At 42.7% G+C, this 17,107-nt stretch overlaps 1 protein-coding gene across 19 annotated transcripts in view; it reads right to left on the minus strand.

Annotated features, from left to right (window-relative positions):
• The window catches only part of SUGCT (succinyl-CoA:glutarate-CoA transferase), a 735,129-nt gene that overhangs the window by 690,004 nt on the left and 28,018 nt on the right, over positions 1-17,107 (minus strand). Inside the window, exons 1-2 of one of the 19 annotated variants that reach the window (XM_054560561.2) lie at positions 7,483-7,801; positions 1,725-1,812 (exon numbers count right to left, since the gene is read on the minus strand). The exons of 16 other annotated variants lie outside the window; for them this stretch is intronic. The gene's annotated coding sequence lies outside the window, so the exon portion shown is untranslated. Of the gene's footprint in view, positions 1-1,724; positions 1,813-7,482; positions 7,802-17,107 lie in introns of those variants that run through there. 2 more of the 19 variants (XM_024250215.3, XM_054560562.2) reach the window with 2 other exon arrangements.

Here is a 17,107-nt window from a genome sequence, read left to right on the forward strand (position 1 = left end):
AGGTAAACTGATAGGCAAAGCATCAGAAAAAGGAAAGTAGCTAAAACCATGTTTAATGTGGTAAATTGTTACAGCTATTTCCCCAAAAATCACACCTCCAGATATCCACAACCTCATACATTCTCCTCCCACGTTGGCACTGGGCTTGGACATCTGCCTTGTTTTCGCCAACAGGACATTAGGAAAGTTGATGCCAGCAGAGGCAGGATAAGTGTTTACACACTGGGGCTTGACTTTTTGGACCACTTCCATCTTCATGTGAAGAAGCACAAGATGAAAGAACACATGGAGAGAAGTGCAGCTGAGACTGTCATTGCAGCAGTCCCAGCTGAGGCCCAGACATCTGGATGAAGCCATCTTGGAACACCCAGGCTGAGCCAAGCCACTAGTTATTTGCAGACACATGAATAAACCCAGGTGAATCCAGCAAAAGAATTGCCCAACTGGCCGGGCTTGGTGGCTCACACCTGTAATCCCAGCACTTTGGGAGGCTGAGGCGGGCAGATCACCTGAGGTCAGGAGTTCCAGACCAGCCTGGCCAACCCCGTCTCTACTAAAAATGCAAAATTAGCCAGGTATGGTGGTGCATGCCTGTAATCCCAGCTACTCGGGAGGCTGAGGCAGGAGAATCGCTTGAACCCAGGAGGCAGAGGTTGCAGTAATCTGAGATGGCGCCATTACACTCCAGCCTGGGCAACAAAAGCAAAACTCTGTCTTAAAAAAAAAAAAAAGAAAGAATTGCCCAATCAAGCCACAGAACTTTGAGAAAAAAATAAAGTCTTGTTTTAATGCACTAAGTTTTGAAGTAGTTTGTTATATCGCAATAGATTAATACAATGGCTTACAGCAGAGAAAACCTGTTATAGTAGTGAGAATGATCCTTTTTTACATAAAACATAATATCCTTCCGTGCTCAAAATCCTCTATGGCTTCCTACTAAACTTAGAATGAAATCCAAGTTCTTTCCACAGCTCACAAAATCCTGCTTGTTGTAGCCCTTGACACTTAAAAATATGATAGAAGGAAAAATATTATAGAAAGGCAGAAAGATCGAGATAAGAAAATCACCTACAGAGCAGAACAAAAAAATAAAATAAAAGTGGAAAATGGAGAAAAGGTAAGAAAAATAAAACATCAGTACAGGAAACCCAATAATATGAGCTTCTTTAGTGAACAGCAAAAACAGAAAAGAGAATATTACCAAAGAAATAATTCAGAAAAAATTGCCTAGAACTGAAAGGCATAAATTTCCAGATTGGAAGGTCCCTCTACTGGCCCAGTATAATGGATTTTAAAAAGACACAGAGCAAGCACACCAAGACATCACTGTGAAAATCTGGAATACTGACTTCTCTGACAAAAGATCTTAAACATTTCTAGGGAGAAAAAAGCAGGTCAGATATAAAGGATTGGATATCAGGAGGACATTGAATTTCTCAACAATGCTGAAAGACAAAACAAAAAACTGGAGCAAAAAAAACCTCTTAAAATTCTGAGGGGAGAAATTCTTTCTCCCTAAAATTCCAAACCCAATTAAAGCACAAGTCAAGTGTGAGGGTAGAAAAAAATATATTTTTAGTCACACAGGTTTTCAAAAACTACCTCTCATGCATCCTTTCTTGGAAAAATTACTTTCAAAGGTAATCTAGAAATTTAGAAAATTACTTTATAAGAAAATCATTCCTCCCCACCTGAATATAAGGAAGACTCTAGATCCAACTTACAAGTAAGTGACAGGAGCTATAGGAGACAGATGACTATGTTCAAGGACACCATACGGAAGCAGGCAGAAAATCCAGAATGCCTGAAACACTGCAGGAAATGGAAATGTTTATTTCTTTAACAAATAAAAAGGCAAGAAAAATGCAAGATGTAGAAGGAGACCCCAAATTAAAAGAGACTTAAGAGAAATGTCAACCAACCACAGTATATGAGCTTCACTTAGAGCCTGATTCAAACAAACTATTAAAAATCAGAAAACGGTAGGCAAGGTGGCTCATGCCTGTAATCCCAGCAGTTTGTGAGGCCAAGGCGGGCGTACCACTTAAGGTCAGGAATTCGAGACCAGCCTGGCCAACGTGGTGAAACTCCATCTCTACAAAAATACAAACATTTAGCTGGGTGTGGCGACGAGCGCCAGTAGTCCCAGCTACTCAGGAGGCTGAGACAGGATAATCTCTTGAACCCAGGAGGCAGAGGTTGCAGTGAGCCAAGATTACACCACTGCACTCCAGCCTGGGCAACACAGGGAGACTCTATCTCAAAAATAAAATAAAATAAAATAAAATAAAATAAAATACAAAAAGAATAAAATAAAATAAAGCAGGGGGTGAAGGGAAAGCTCAGGACGACAACAAGGAAGATACCAACACAATAGCTGAGAGGTTTGCCCTTGCATTGCGGTATGGGATAAATGGAGGATAGATATTGAGAAGGCAATTAAAGAAACTGGACAAATATTAACAAAGAGAAATAAAAAGGTATACATGAGCAGCAATGTAATCAGGGTATGAATAATAATTGTACTATTTTAAAAAATGTTTTAAACAAACGTAATTTAACAGTTTAATTTAGCAAGGAAAAAATGATTTGTGAAATCGGACAACCCCTCCCCACCCTCCCCCAAGTCACAGCAGATTTAGAGGGCCACCAGTGCTGCTTGTACAGTGGGCACGGTGGGAGAGAACTTATGGATAGAAAAAAGAAAGTGATGTGCAGGGAGCAGAAGCAAGGTATAGAAACAGCTAATGCCTTATCAGAACACGATCTGAACAGCTGGTGGCTGTAAGTCTTTGAGGTCCAGCTGCTGGGACTGGCTGAGAGTCAGCAACTATTATTGAAGCATACCCCTAAGTTAGGTTTTCAGTTTGCTTACCTACTAAATTAGGTTGTGGGTTGTAGGTAAAAACTCAAGTATGTGAGTATGGAGGCTTTCTTAGGCCAGATTTTAGTTTGATGAAACAGTATAATAACAGCCTAAATACTGAATAGTGATCTAACAAAATTTATAATTTGGAAGGATGGAAAGGGCATGAATATTTGTTCAAACGGTAGTGAAAGAAAGCTAGTCTTTTTTTTTTTTTTGGAGACGGAGTCTCACTCTGTCTCCCAGGCTTGCGATCTTGGCTCACTGCAATCTCCGCTTCCCAGGTTCAAGTGATTTTCCTGCCTCAGCCTCCCAAGTAGCTGGGATTACAGGCACCTGCCACCAGGCCCAGCTAATTTTTGTATTTTTAGTAGAGACGGGGTTTCGCCATGTTGGCCAGGCTGGTCTCAAACTCCTGACCTCAGGTGATCTGCCCACCTCCACCTTCCAAAGTGCTCCGATTACAGGTGTGAGGCACCGTGCGTGGCCTGAAAGCTAGTCTTTATCTCTACCGATAGTGCCTTAAAAAAAATAAATAAATAACATTATAATCAGGTTATTTAGCAATTTGGCAGGAAAAAAACGGCAAAAAGAATCGAAATTTGTTGTCTCTGGACAAAGGGAAGGGGCAGAAAGGCATAAGGGGTTACTCTTCTTCATAATTAACACCGTAGAACTTCTGAAGTTTTAAAACCAAGTATACCTAAAACTTTGATTTTAAAAATTAAAAAATAAATTATAAATTATATTACATTCGTGAACAACAGGGTGAAGTATCATTCTGTGTATCTCCTGCTATACAGCCCCCTGCAGTGCTTTGATAAATATTTCCACTCTGAAGCTTTTACTGACTCATTGTACACATGGCAGCAGCACCACAGAGGAATTACAGTTAATACTCAGATTCTGTATTTGGAAATTTGACTACTCACTAAATTTTTTTTTTTTTTTTTGAGATGGAGTCTTGCTCTGTCGCCCAGGCTGGAGTGATCTCAGCTCACTGCAACCTCCACCTCCCGGGTTCAAGTGATTCTCCTGCCTCAGCCTCCCAAGTAGCTAGGATTACAGGCATGTGTCACCATGACCCGCTATTTTTTGTATTTTTAGTAGAGACAGGGTTTCGCCATGTTGGCCAGGCTGATCTCAAACGCCTCATCTCAGGTGATCCATCCGCCTCAGCCTCCCACAGTGCTGGCATTACGGGCATGAGCCAGCCACCACGCCCAGCCTACTCACTAAAATTTATTTGTAACCCCAAAATCAATACATGTGGAGCTTTCACGGTCATTCCCAGACATGCACAGTATGCAGGAAAATTTGAGTAGGTCATTGTGCATGTTCCCAGCTGAGGTTGAACAAGGTGATACTTGTTTCACCTCTCATACTATAAACAAGTGTCCTCTTGCAGTATATTTAATGTTACGTTTTTAACATTTTTATGCTTTTTGTTGGTGATCTGACTGTTTATGACCCAGAAGCATAGTGCTGTCTAGTGTTCCTAAGCATAAGAAGGCCATGATGTGCCTTATGGAGAAAATACATTGTTAGATAAGCTTCATTCAGGCATGAGTTATAGTGCTGTAGATCATGAGTTGAATGTTAATGAATCAACAGGGTGTTAATGAAATCAATAAGTTGTCTTTACAAAGAAACACAAGCCAGGTGCGGTGATTCACAACTGTAATCCCAGCACTTTGGGAGGAGGAGGCAGGTGGATCACTTAAGGTCAGGAGTTAGAGACCAGCCTGGCCAGCATGGTGAAACCCTGTCTCTACTGAAAATACAAAAAGTAGCCGGGCATGTTGGTGCACACCTGTAATCCCAGCTACTAGGGGGGCTGAGGCAGGAGAATCGCTTGAACCCGGGAGGCAGAGGCTGCAGTGAGCCGAGATTGCACCACTACACTCCAGCCTGGGAGACAGAGTGAGACTCTGTCTTGAAAAAAAAAAAAATTTAAATGCAGTACAGTGAAGGATATCATGAATACAATTAGAAGATAAATGACAGCCTGAAAGGCTAAAAAATAAAGAAGAAAGGTTTTTAGGTATAAAGAACTCTCACATATCAGTAAAAAAAGAAACACAGCCTAATGGAAAAGTGGGAAAAGAACATGAACAATCAACTCACAAATAAATAAAAATCTCCAGTATCATAGCAAAAGATGTTCATAGCAATTCCACTTAAAATCAAAAAGATGAATATTATCACAATAAAATTCTTTTTCTCACCACATTGGAAAACATTTAAAAGATAACTATTCAATACTCGCAAAAGTGGGGTGAAATGGACACTTTCATACATTGTGGAATATCAATCAGTTAACAATCTTTTAGGAGAGCAATTGACACTTTCTATAATATTTTAAAATCTTAATAGCCTTTAATTAAGTTTTCCTGTTGGCAGAATTGAATTCACAGGAACATTCTACAAGTATGCTAAGATATAGGTATAAAAATGTTCACGGGAGAAATTTTATTTTGATTTTCTGCTGTACCTTATTTAGATGTTTTATAATCAACTTTATTCACTTATTTATTTTTTTAGAGACAAGGTCTGGGCTTTGTTGCCCAGGCTAGAGTGCAGTGGCAGGAACATACATAGTTAGTTCACTGTAACCTCGACCTTCTGGGCTCAAGCAATCCTCTCACCTGAGCCTGCTAAGTAGCTGAGGCTACAGGCATGAGCCACTGCGTCCAGCACCTAATTAACTTTATTGAAGAATGACTTACATATAATAGTAATATATGTAATAAATTATAATATTCTTAGCCAGGTGTGGTGGCATGCTTGTGGCCCTACCTGAGAAGCTGAGATGGGGAAATAACATGAGCCCAGGAGTTCAAGGTTACAGAGAGCCATGATGGGCCAGGTGCAGTGGCTCACGCCTATAATCCCAGCACTCTGGGAGGCCGAGGTGAGTGGATCACCTGAGGTCAGGAGTTCAAGACCAGCCTGGCCAACATGACAAAACCCCGTCTCTATTAAAAATACAAAAATTAGCCAGGCATGGTGGCACACACCTGTAATCCCAGCTACTTGGAAGGCTGAGACAGGAGAATTGCTCCAACTCAGGAAGCAGAGGTTGCAGTGAGCCAAGATCACACCACTGCACTCCAGCCTGGGGGACAGAGTGAGACTCCATCTCAAAAAACAAAACAAAAACAATACAGTGAGCCATGATTACACCACTGCATTCTAGCCTGAGCAACAGAGCAAGACCCTGTTTCTAAGAAAAATACACACACACACACACAGAGGATATACATTATATAAATAAATTATGTTATACAAATAACTATATATAATACATTATATATATATAATTTATATTATTTCTATAAATATGATAAATTATACAATTAAATAAATTTTGACAGATGTATACACCTGTGAAATTGAGAGACAGGACTAGCTGGATTTCCTAGTCCAACTAAGAATTCCTAAGCCTAGCTGGGAAGGTGACCACACCCACCTTTAAACACGGGGCTTCTAACTCAGCTCACACCCAACCAATCAGGTAGTAAAGAGGGCTCACTAAGATACAAATTAGGCTAAAAGCAGGAGGTAAAGAAATAGACAAATCATATATCACCTGAGAGCACAGGGGAAGGTACAATGGGATATAAACCCCAGGCATTCGAGCCGGGAGTGGGCAACCCCCTTTGGGACCCCTCCCATTGTATGGGAGCTCTGTTTTCACTCTATTAAATCTTGCAACTGCACACTCTTCTGGTCCGTGTTTGTTATGGCTCGAGCTGAGCTTTCGCTTGCTGTCCACCACTGCTGTTTGCCGCTGTCACGGACCCGCCGCTGACTTCCACCCCTCCGGATCCGGCAGGGTGTCTGCTGTGTTTCTGATCCAGCGAGACGCCCTTTGCTGCTCTCAATCGGGCTAAAGGCTCGCCATTGTTCCTGCATGGCTAAGTGCCCAGGTTTGTCCTAATCGAACTGAACACTTGTCGCTGGGTCGCTGGGTTCCACGGTTCTCTTCCGTGACGCACAGCTTCTAATAGAGCTATAACACACACTGCATGGCCCAAGGTTCCATTCCTTGGAATCCGTGAGGCCAAGAACCCCAGGTCAAAGAACAAAAGGCTTGCCGCCATCTTGGGAGCGGCCCGCCACCATATCATGGGAGCTCTAAGGACAAAGACCCACCCGTAACATTTGGTGGCCTCGTCTGGGCATTCTCCAAAGCGGTAATATTGGACCACTTTTACTTGCTATTCTCTCCTATCCTTCCTTAGAATCAGAGGAAATACCAGGCACCTGTTGGCCAGTTAAAAACGATTAGTGTGGCTGCCGGACTTAAGACTCAGGTGTGAGGCTTCCCGGGAAAAGGCTTTCTAACAACCCCCAACCCTTCTGGTTGGGAGCAATGGTCTGCCTGGAACCAGCTTCTGCTTTCACAATTTTCCTGGAGAAGCTGAGGGCCGACTAGAGACAGAAAGGTGTCATCCTAAACTCCCAGCATTGGCCGGTCGAGATCTTGGTGCAGCCAGAAGTCTTTACTCAACAGTTGCCCATGCGTGCGCCCCTACATCTCTCCTTCTGACCCATACCTCCTGGGTCCCGACCATGACTTTTTTAAAGTGCAGCCTCAAAATTCTCCTTACCTCTGAATCTATTTCCTCTGATCCCTGCCTCCTAGGTACAAATGCTTCAGACCTTCACTTCCTCTCCCAAGTATTAGAGCAGGTTGTATCTCCAAAGGGATCTAAGGAAGCGCTATGCTGTGTCCTTAGGCATCTAGGCTATGAACCCAGGGAGTCTTGTCCCTGGTGCCCCTCCCAATATATAGCTCTCGACATGGGCAGTTATGTGGGACCCATTTCCCACCACCCTTGCCAGGACCCCAAGTTTGTAAATGGCTAGGATTCCTCTCCCATTGTGTAAGATGCTCTCCTCCCCCAATTTCTACCCAGCTTCCCCCACTGCAATACAATCTCCAAGCCTCGGCTCCTTGGCCAGGGCCTTAGAACTGATGACCCAGTACTTTAACAACTGGAACTGGGTCTATGACAACATAATAGATCAAGATGAAAGCGAATTGAGTAAATTAAAGGGAGACACATATTCCTATAGTGGCAAATGGGAGCAACAAGCAGACGTCCTTCCACTGTGTTCCCAAAATCCATCTACCGAGAGAGGGAAAGAGAGAGAGAGGAAAAGAGAGAAAGAGAGATACACAAGTAGTTAAAGAAAAAGCAGTATACCCTATTCCTTTAAAAGCCAGGGTAAATTTAAAACCTACAATTGATAATTGAAGGTCTTCTCGGTGACTCTATAACACTCCAATACTACCTTGTTGTCAGTGTAAACAAGAGCGTAGCCTGAAAATGCTGAGACCACTGACAACCCATAGCCCTCCTATCAAAAATCCTTAACCCACTAACCCGCGGATGGCCCAAATGCATTCAATCGGTAGTGGCAACTGCTTTGCTAGCAGAAGTAGAAAAGTAACGTTTAGAGGAAACCTCATTGTGAGCACAACTCACCAGCTCAGAATTATCCTAATTCAAAAAAAGCAAAAACGTAGCTTATTAACTCAAAAATCTAAAAGTATAGGGCTATTCTGTTAGAAAAAGGTGATTTAACACTAACCACTGAAAATTCCCTTAACCCAGCAGATTTCCTAACAGGGGATTTACATCTTAATTACCATACAAAAGTCCAACCAGACCTAGGAAGAACTCCATTCAGGACAAGAAGATAGATGGTTCCTCCAGGGTGACTGAGGGAAAAAATACAATAGGTATTCAGTAATTGATAGGGAAACACTTGTAAAAGCAGAGTTAGGAAAATTGGTCTGCTCAAACATATGAGCTGTTTGCACTCAGGCAAGCCTTAAAGTACTTACAAAAAAAGCAAACCCATCTTTTTCTCCTCGCTCTTCTTCTCGTAGGAAAAAGGCACATAGGATAAACAGGATTCATCTCTCATATTTCTTACCCAAAAGGACTTAATCTTGGGCAACAAAAAGTTTAAGGTCGATAATTGGGGCATATTCCTACAAAGGAAAGAAAGACAAAGGCCCTAGTGGGCAAAAACTCTATCTCAATCCTGACTCAAAAGGTTACCTACACCCTCTCTGAAACAAATTTGCATAAGAACTGTTGTTTATGGGAATGCATCTTGATGGGGCACCTGGGTTGTTATGAAATATTCAGGAACCCAGCCCAGATCTAGAACTCACCCCTGAGCGCAAAGGCAATGTCGGGCATGCTGGTAAAGGACCACTAGAATCCAGCAGCCCCAATCCCTTTCTTTGTGGTCAAGAGAGGCAGGAAAAGAGATGCAGGACTGCTACATCAGTGAGCATAACTAATCCGATAAGCAGAGGTCCATGGGTGGTTATGCACCCTGGAAAGGAACTCACCTCTGAGCGCAAAGGCAATGTTGGGCACGCTGGTAAAGGACCACTAGACTCCAGCAACCCAGACCCCTTTCTTTGTGGTCAAGAAAGGTGGGAAAACAGGTGCAGGACTGCTACATTGGTGAGCGTAACTAATCCGATAAGCAGAGGTCCGTGGGTGGTTATGCACCCTGGAAAGGAATAAGCATTAGGACCATAGAGGACACTCTAGCACTAATGCTCATTAGAAAATGACTAGAGGCGCTGGCATCCCCATGTTCTTTTTTCAGATGAAAAACGTTCCCCCTAAGGCAAAAACGCCCCTAAGATGTATTCTGGAGAGTTCGGCCCAGTCAGAGTGTATGTACCTTTTTTCCCTGTCAGACTTGAAGCAAACTAAAATAGACCTAGGTAAATTCTCAGATAACCCTGATGGCTATATTGATGTTTTATAAGGGTTAGGACAATCCTTTGATCTGACATGGAGAGATATATTGTTATTGCTAGATCAGACACTAACCCCAAATGAGAGAAGTGCCGCCGTAACTGCAGCCCGAGAGTCTGGCGATCTCTGGTATCTCAGTCAGGTCAATGATAGGATGACAACAGAGGAAAGAGAACGATTCCCCACAGGCCAGGAGGCAGTTCCCAGTGTAGACCCTCACTGGGACGCAGAATCAGAACATGGAGATTGGTGCCACAGACATTTGCTAACTTGCATGCCAGAAGGACTAAGGAAAACTAGGAATAAGCCTATAAATTATTCAATGATGTCCACTATAACACAGGGAAAGGAAGAGAGACTGCCTTTCTGGAGAGACTAAGGGAGGCATTGAGGAAGCATAGCTCTCTGTCACCTGACTCTATTGAAGGCCAACTACTCTTAAAGGATAAGTTTATCACTCAGTCAGTTGCAGACACTAGGAAAAAATTTCAGAAGTCCACCTTAGGCCCGGAGCAAAACTTAAAAACCCTATTGAACTTGGCAACCTCAGTTTTTTATAATAGAGATCAGGAGGAGCAGGCAGAATGGGACAAGTGGGATAAAAAAAAAAGCCACCACTTTAGTCGTGGCCCTCAGGCAAGCGGACTTTGGAGGCTCTGGAAAAGGGAAAGGCTGGGCAAATCGAATGCTTAATAGGGCTTGCTTCCAGTGCAGTCTACAAGGACACTTTAAAAAAGATTGTCCGAATAGAAATAAGCCTCCCCCTCGTCCATGCCCGTTATGTCAAGGGAATCACTGGAAGGCCCACTGCCCCAGGGGACGAAGGTCCTCTGAGTCAGAAGCCACTAACCAGATGATCCAGCAGCAGGACTGAGGGTGCCCAGGGCAAGTGCCAGCCTATGCCATCACCCTCACAGAGCCCCAGGTATGCTTGACCATTGAGGGCCAGGAAGTTAACTGTCTCCTGGACACTGGCACGGCCTTCTCAGTCTTAATCTCCTGTCCCGGACAACTGTCCTCCAGATCTGTCACTATCCTAGGGGTCCTAGGACAGGCAGTCACTAGATACTTCTCCCAGCCACTAAGTTGTGACTAGGGAACTTTACTCTTTTCACATGGCTTTCTAATTATGCCTGAAAGCCCCACTCCTTTGTTAGGGAGAGACATCCTAGCAAAAGCAGGGGCCATTTTACACTATAATTAGGAGAAGGAAAAAGGGTAAATATATATACAGACTCTAAGTGTGCTTACCTAGTCCTCCATACCCATGCAGCAACATGGAGAGAAAGGGAATTCCTAACTTCCGAGGGAACACCTATCAAACATCAGGAAGCCATTAGGAGATTATTACTGACTGTACAGAAACCTAAAGAGGTGGCAGTCTTACACTGCTGGGGTCATCAGAAAGGAAAGAAAAGGGAAATAGAAGGGAACCACCAAGCAGATATTGAAGCCAAAAGATCCGCAAGGCGGGACCATCCATTAGAAATGCTTATAGAAGGACCCCTAGTATGGGGTAATCCCCTCTGGGAAACCAAGCCCCAGTACTCAGCAGAAGAAATAGAATGGGGAATCTCAAGAAAAAATAGTTTCCTCCCCTCAGGATGGCTAGCCACCGAAGAAGGAAAAATACTTTTGCCTGCAGCTAACCAATGGAAATTACTTAAAACCCTTCACCAAACCTTTCACTTAGGCATTGATAGCACCCATCAGATGGCCAAATCATTATTTACTGGACCAGGCCTTTTAAAAACTATCAAGCAGATAGTCAGGGCCCGTGAAGTGTGCTGAAGAAATAATCCCCTGCACTGCAGGCCATACATTTCAATCCCTGTATCTTTAACCTCCTTGTTAAGTTTATCTCTTCCATAATAGACGCTGTGAAGCTGTAAAACTACAAATTATTCTTCAAATGGAGCCCCAGATGCAGTCCATGACTAAGATCTACCGTGGACCCCTGGACCAGCCTGCTAGCCCATGCTACGATGTTGATGACACCGAAGGCACCCCTCCCGAGGAAGTCTCAACTGCATGACCCCTACTACGCTCCAATTCAGCAGGAAGCAGTTAGAATGGTCATCGGCCAACCTCCCCTACAGCACTTGCGTTTTCCTGTTGGGGGGTACTGAGAGACAAGACTAGCTGGATTTCCTAGGCCAACTAAGAATTCCTAAGCCTAGCTGGGAAGCTGACCACACCCACCTTTAAACACGGGGCTTCTAACTCAGCTAACATCCAACCAATCAGGTAGTAAACAGGGCTCACTAAAATACAAATTAGACTAAAAGCAGGAGGTAAAGAAATAGTCAAATCATATATTACCTGAGAGCACAGGGGAAGGGACAATGATTGGGATATAAACCCCAGGCATTCGAGCCGGGAGTGGGCAACCCCCTTTGGGTCCCCTCCCATTGTATGGGAGCTCTGTTTTCACTCTATATAAAGTCTTGCAACTGCACACTCTTCTGGTCCATGTTTTTTATGGCTCAAGCTGAGCTTTGGCTCACTGTCCACCACTGCTGTTTGCCGCCGTCGCAGACCTGCCACTGACTTCCACCCCTCTGGATCTGGCAGGGTGTCTGCTGTGTTTCTGATCTAGCGAGGCACCCATTGCCGCTCTCGTTTGGGCTAAAGGCTCACCATTGTTCCTGCATTAAGTGCCTGGGTTCGTCCTAATCGAGCTGAACATTAGTCACTGGGTTCCACAGTTCTCTTCCGTGACCCACGACTTACAATAGAGCTATAAGACTCATTGCATGACCCAAGGTTCCATTCCTTGGAATCCATGAGGTCAAGAACCCCAGGTCAGAGAACAAAAGGCTTGCCGCCATCTTGGGAGCGGCCCACCCCATCTTAGGAGCAGCCTGCCACCATCTTGGGAGCTCTAAGAACAAAGACCCACCCATAACAAAATCACCTCCACAATCAAGAAAGAGAACTTTCTAGCACTTAAAACTTTCCACCTGCCCTCTGCAAACTACCTCTTCCTCAATTTCCAGCTTCAGACATCCACTGATCTGCTTTCTGTCACTATAATTTAATTTTCATTATCTAGAATTTTACATAAATGAGAAACAGTATGTAATTTTGTGTCTGGCTTCTCTCTTTAAGCATAATGATTCTGAGTTTCATCACGTTGTTGGATTTTTATGAGTACACTCTACTGTATGGATATACCACATTTGTTTATACATTCAGCTGTTGACGAACACTGAATTGGTTTTTAGGCTACAGTGAATCAAGATGCTATGAACATTTGTGTACAAATCTTTGTGAGAACATGTCTTCATTTCTCTTGTGTAAATACTTAGCGGAATGGCTGAGTTATATGGTAAGTGCATGTATAGCTTTTTAAGAAACTGTCTAAACAGATTTCTAAAATGCTTGTACCACACTGTATAAGAGTTCCATATGTTCCATATCTTTGAAACACAGGAATTGTTCTTTTTTTTTTTTTTTTTTTTGAGGTGGAGTCTCACTCTGTCACCCAGGCTGGAGTGCAGTGGTGCAATCTCGGCTCACTGCAACCTCCACCTCCCGGGTTCAAGCAATTCTCCTGCCTCAGCCTCCCAAGTAGCTGGAATTACAGGCACCCACCACCATGCCTGACTAATTTTTGTATTTTTAGTAGAGACAGGGTTTCATCATGTAGGCTAGGCTGCTCTCAAACTCCTGACCTCAGGTGCTCTGCCTGCCTCAGCCTCCCAAAATGCTGGGATTACAGGTATGAGCCACCACGCCCACCATGGAATTGTTTATTTTTTAATGTTAGCTGTTTGAATGGGCGTATAAAGGTTTCTTGTTGGGGTTTAATTTGCATCTCACTGATGACTAATGATGTTAAATATCATTTCATGTAAATAGTTGGCCATTTAATGAAACAAAAACTTTTAAATTGAATTCACTTAATATCAGGTAATGGAATTTTATTATCTAATAAGACACTCAGAAAGGACTTCTAGAGCATATTTAAGTCAAAATCAATGAGTGAGTTTTAAATCATTAAGAGTCAGACTGCCTGGATTCAACTCCCTGCTCTACTATATACGAGCTCAGGGACATTGCATGAGGTAACTCCACTTCTCAAAGCTTCCCTTTCCTCATCTGAAGTACCTGTCTCATAGAGTTTGCAAGTTTTAAATGAAATGTTGTATATAAAGTGTTTAGTATACCCCCTGGCATAAAGTAAATGCCACTAAAAGTTGCAATTGTTATTTTTATTTTTTTAAAGATGGAGTCTAGCTCTGTCACCCAGGCTGGAGTGCAGAGGCACAATCTCGGCTCCCTGCAACCTCCACCTCCCGGGTTCAAGTGATTCTCCTGCCTCAGCCTCCTGAGTAGCTGGGATTTGGCACGTGCCACCACACCCAGCAAATTTTTAAATATTTTTTGTAGAGATGGGGTTTCACCATATTGGCCAGGCTGGTCTTGAATTCCTGACCTTAAGTGATCCGCCAGCCTCGGCCTCCCAAAGTTCTGCAGTTATAGGCGTGAACCACCACACCTGGCCTGCAATTGCTATTATTATCATCATTATCATATATGTATTATACAGTCACATGATCTATTACAGCAAATAACTTCTTGCTTGAAAACAAGAAAAGATAAACATATGATTATTCTAAGGAACAGGAAAAAAATCACTTCTTAATGCACTATACTTAAAAAGATATCTAGAGTCAAATTTTGCCTATTTCTGAAAGAACTGATGGGCTGGGTGGGAGTAGGGGATGATTACAAGGCATGAAACAGTTGGAAAAGGCATAAATTGTAATTTGTTGAAATATATTGAGCAGCTTGTATATCTCTCTGTCTTTTTGGCCTCTAGTATGGAAAGCTATTATGATGATACAGCTGGTCAACCATGCAAAGAAGTATAATTATAATGAAGCTGCCATCAATTCTATGCTTGCCAAAGCTGCTTGGTAGGACTCCCCTGGTACTTGGCCCTGGGGTTTAGACGACACAAATAAACTTGAGCAACACCAGAGCAGGGATAATTGACAGATGCCCACACAAGTGGTTCATCTGTGTGACAGGAATCATGGCATCCCTTCCCACCCATACTAGCCAACTATTGAGATTAAAAAAAAATTCTTAAAGGCCAAGTCACAAAACAAACTGCTCAAACAGCAATATGAAACAGAAACCTGTGATATACACCAAAATAATTTTTTAATTTGATGATTTACAGAGAATTTAACCACCAGACCTTATGCATGAGGAGGCAGAAAATGGGCCTCTCTTCAAAGCATGCTCTCTTAATCTGCTGAAGCTTTATCTATAATAGTTAGCATGATGTTTCCTTTCCAGCATGTGTCTGAAGTCATGGAAGAAGCTCTGTTCCTAACAACCTAGTTTGATAGGAAATTTTAGGAGTGGAGGGCACCTGGAAAATTAGTATCCACTGGAAGACATTCCAAGGAAATAATAATTTGGGAATCAGCAGGCAATAATTGTTTTCAATTTCTAGGTTCATGGGAAATAAGAAACAAGGTTCGTGGAAAAGGAGAGTAAAAGATCTTCATGGACTCAAGGAGGCTTCAATTCTGTTCATCACGGAAATTCATGAGTATGTATTGACATAACTATGGATTAATTATTGTCTCATCATCATCCACTTTACTCCTCTTAAAAACAATCACTCACAAAAAAATCACATCGAGATGATAATTTTTAATTAGATTTCTTTTTCTGAAATCTCTGGAGGCAGAGGGGACATGAATTTTCAGCATCAAATGTTTATGCATAATAAATAAAATAGGAGTTCACCTTCCAATTCAACTAATTAATATTAATTTTCTGAAGCCTCTGTTACATTAATAAAGTACATAAAAGAGGCACAACAAAAACAGGAAAAAAAATCCTCAACTTTTGCAATTAATTTCCATGTTTTCTCTTTACATAAACAATTCAGGCCAGGCGTGGTGGCTCATGCCTGTAATCCCAGCACTTCGGGAGGCCAAGGCAGGTGGATCACAAGGTCAGTAGTTCAAGACCAGCTTGGCCAATATGGTGAAACCTCATCTCTACCAAAAATACAAAAAAATTAGCCGGGTGTGGTGGCAAGTACCTGTAGTCCCTGCTACTTGGGAGGCTGAGGCAGGAGAATCGCTTGAACCCAGGAGGAGAAGGTTGCAGTGAACTAGCCAATATTGCACCACTGCACTCCAGTCTGCATGACAGAATGAGACTCCGCCTCAAAAAAAAAAAAGAAATTCAAGGGTCAGTCATGGTGGCTCACACCTATAATCCCAGGACTTTGGGGGGCCAAGGTGGACAGATCGCCTGAGGCCAGGAGTTCGAGACCATCCTGGCCAACATAGTGAAACCCCATCTCTACTAAAATACAAAAATTAGCTGGGCGTGGTGGTGCATACTTGTAGTCCCAGCTGTTTGGGAGGCTGAGGCAGGAGAATTGCTCAAACTCAGGACGTGGAAACTGCAGTGAGCTGAGATCACGCTACTGCCCTTCAGTCTGGGTGACAGAGCTAGACTCTCTCAAAAAAAAAAAAAAAAAAAAAAAATTCAATTCAAAAAATTAAGAAAATAGAGCTAAAGAAAATTGACAAAATTGAAATCACTCATTTTTTAATCATTTAAAGGTAACAATTGGTAGTGTTTTGGGTATAAATCCTTTCAGAGATAGACAAGTGGGTGGGTGCATATATAGATGCACCATTTTTGTTCAAAAAAATCTAATCTGTGCTAGATATTATATAATAACCTGCTTTTTTTTTTTTGAGGTGGAGTCTCGCTCTGTCACCCAGGCTGGAGTGCAGTGGCGCAATCTCAGCTCACTGCAACCTTCGCCTCCAGAGTTCAAGTGTTTCTCCCACCTCGGCCTCCTGAGTAGCTGGGACTACAGGTGCGCGCCACCATGCCCAGCTAATTTTTTGTATTTGTAGTAGAGATGGGGTTTCACCGTGTTAGCCAGGATGGTCTCGATCTCCTGACCTTGTGATCTGCCCACCTCAGCCTCCCAAAGTGCTGGGATTACAGGTGTGAGCAACTATGCCCAGCCAACACTACTTTTTTATAAAAGCTTGAGAAATTTACAGAAAGTATAGTACAAAAAGGCCAGAAAAAGAGCTTTTGAACCATGGTTAAAGCATGTCACAACCAAAGTACAACTCAGTGCTAATCCCAAATCTCACTGCTCTTCCACATTTTCCAGCTTCTCTGGCAATTATGTTGGGAGTCAAATGACTTGGATCTTGCCAATGAAACACAGGCAAAAATAATAAAAGCCATTTCCAACTCTGACCTTTAAAAACACCCCATGAAATCCTCCAGGCCTCTACCCTCCTTAGAGCCCACAAATTTCAAATAGTGTAGCTACATATGTAAGATGTTTTTATTGTATTGAGCGACTGAGATTGGGCTAATTTGTACTGCAGCACAACCCCGCCAGTCGTGCCCAATAAAGATGCCAGGCATC

Source organism: Pongo abelii, chromosome 6 (assembly GCF_028885655.2).
Source record: "Pongo abelii isolate AG06213 chromosome 6, NHGRI_mPonAbe1-v2.0_pri, whole genome shotgun sequence".
In the NCBI taxonomy this organism is placed as follows: domain Eukaryota; kingdom Metazoa; phylum Chordata; class Mammalia; order Primates; family Hominidae; genus Pongo; species Pongo abelii.